The following is a 2,991-nucleotide window of genomic DNA, read 5'->3' as shown; positions in this document are numbered from 1 at the left end:
GAAATGACCTGGTGAAGTATCTGTCTGAAGCACCCATCAGCATTCACTCATCCCTCCAAATTAATCTTGCCGAAATCCAGGAAGCAACTATCATAAGAGCCTATGCTGACAAAAAGAGAGAACAGTAGACATGATCTTGACTGCACGACAGCTCCAAACAAAATGCAGGGAACAAAATCAATCTCTGGACATGGCATACAAAGGCATTTGTCACAGTGAATTACAATGCTCTCTGGACCATCCTCTTAAAAATTGAATGCCCTGATAAATTTGTGAACATTCAGTGGCTCCTCCATGGTAACATGATGGCTACAGTCCTGGACAGCAGCAGCTTCCATTTAAGGTGGAATCAGGTGTCAAACAGGGATGTCTTTTTGCCCCAACTTTATTTTCGATTTTCATCACCATGATTCTACATCTTGTTGACGGGAAGCCTCCCACCGGTGTGAACATCACATATCGGGCAGATGGTAAACTATTTAATCTCAGCAGACTGAAAGCCAAAACTAAGGTCACAACAACTTCTGTTATAAAACTCAAATGTGCTGATGATAATGTAATCTGTGGTCATTCAGGGGAAGAAGACCTTTTCATTGCAGAAGCATATGAAAGGCATATGAATAGCTTGGCTTTTCACTGAACATCGAGAAATTCAAAATGTTCTAGCATCAGGCACCAAACAATACCTTTGCAATGCCTACAATAAAGCGTAAAAGTGTAACATGTTGGCCATTTCCGTTACCTAGGCAGCCACCTCTTCACTAAAGTTGACATTGACTCCAAAATACAACACCATCTGAGCTCTGTGAGTGCAACTTTTTTTTTCAAATGAAGTAGAGAGTGTTTTAGGATAGGACATTCATAGAGATACAAAATACTGTTATTTTAACTCTTTCATGCCTGTAAAACATGGACTGTCTACTAACGTCACTCGACTTCTGAAATGATTCCATCAGCATTGCCTCCAAAATCCTTCAAATTTCTTTGGAAGACAGGTGGACAAACAACAATGTTGTGGAAGAAGCAAAGGCCATCAGCACTGAAACAATGATCCTCTACCATCAACTTTGCTGGACTGGCCACATTGTTGAAATGTCTGATCATCATCATATTCCAGTATGTACAGTGACTTTATTGTCAGCTCAAAAACAGAAACCAGAATGTTGGTGGACAGCAAAAAAGATTTAAAGGTGGGAATAAAAAATGTGGAATAAACAACGAAAACTTGGAAGCCCTGTCTCTTGAGCGTTCTAACTGGAAGTCAGCTGTTACCAACAGTGCTGTGGAATTCGAAGAGGCATGAATGGAGGGCGAAAGGGAAAAATGTGCCAAGAAAAAGGCGTATCAAGCAAATCCTTGTCGTTGACTGCCTTATATCTAGAAATCTAAGTCCTCATTACAAAAGACCATTTTTTCATGTCAGGGGTAACTTGAGAAACTGCACGTTGCTTCTGGTGTGAGAGAATTGGCCGTCTATAAGGACGTTGCCCAGGAGACACACAGATGTTTTGATGTTTTTACCATCTTTATGGGAGGCTTCTCTCATGTCCCCACACGGAGCTGGAGCTGACAGAGGGAGCTCATCTGTGCTCTCCCTGGGTTGGATTCGAACCTGGCAGCCTTCAGGTCAGCAACACAACTTTCAAGGCACAATGCTTTAACCCACTGCGCCATCAGGGGCTCCTACAAAAGACCATGTGGATCCAGAATAGGTCTCTACAGTCATTTGTGGACTCACCACCAAGACTATCCTTGGAAGACAGTCATACTTGGCCACCAGGGAGCACCTATGTGTATGTGTGTGTAGGGTTCTGTCCATCACATAAATGAATTCTCAATGCAAATGAATACACAAAGTGTCAGGCCTGGATCAGTTGAAAATGGAGCAGGATATAGTGGGTTAAATGCTTAGTGTAGCATTTTGTTATGTGCTCTCAGTGATTTCTGACTTATGGTGACCGTAAGGTGAACCTATCATGGGGTTTTCTTGGCAAGATATTTCCAGAGAGGAATTTCAATTGTCTTCCACTGAGGCTGAAAATGATTTGTCCTTGTTCACCCCGCAGTTTCTATGGCTGAGAAAGGCTGAGAGTCTAGTCTAACACTCAAACTAGAGTAAACCCACTGTATCAATTAAATTCACTTTTGTCTTGATTTACTAAGTTCACAGTGATTTAATATATATTTTCTATGGGTACATCTACACAGCAGAATTAATGTAGTTTGACACCACTTTAGCTGCCCTGTCTGTGCTATGGGCAGTAGCACTCTTTTGCAGAGAAGGCTAAAGACCTTATGAAAATACAACTGACATAATTCCACAGCCTTGAGCCACAGCAGTTAAAGTGGTGTCAAATAGCATTAATTATACAGAGCAGATGTAGCCTATTTGGGACTAACAATTGGAGTAAGATCAGGGCAGAGACATAGCAGGCTATTCTACAATATTCTATTAACTTGATTTAAGGAAAGAAGTAGATGTACAATGATGGTCAAGATGACATCTATATTTGAAGCCAGAAGTTTCCCACAATGGAACTATTGCCAAGGTAAGCTCATACCTGAAGGGAGCTTAGTTGCTAAAAATGCATAATAAATAATGCCTTCTATCTTTTGTTCTGAAAAATCCCCTATTAAAGATAACATACTAACAGAATATAAAATGCATATTTTGTATTTTAAATCTATATAGTAATAGTATGTTGTATAGATATATTGTGTAGATCACCTGTTTTCTCCACATCTATGATAATAACCCTTTTATTTGCTGTGATAATCACATCTTCCAAAATGGACTATAGATAATCCCAGAGTCTCTAATTATTCTGGGACTTTTTCTTTTGTGTTCCAATTTGCTTCGTTCTCAGACCACTCATGTGCTTCTCCCAAGGAATCAGTAAGTTGCATGACCACATGAATAACTAAATACAGTGGGCTTTTAGTATCCGTTGTGGTTTGTCTCCAGGTTTCCCCTGTGGATACCAAAATCTG

The sequence above is a fragment of the Anolis carolinensis genome, chromosome 2 (assembly GCF_035594765.1).
Source record: "Anolis carolinensis isolate JA03-04 chromosome 2, rAnoCar3.1.pri, whole genome shotgun sequence".
NCBI classification, from domain to species: Eukaryota; Metazoa; Chordata; class Lepidosauria; order Squamata; family Dactyloidae; genus Anolis; species Anolis carolinensis.
This window is presented reverse-complemented; position numbering follows the sequence as displayed.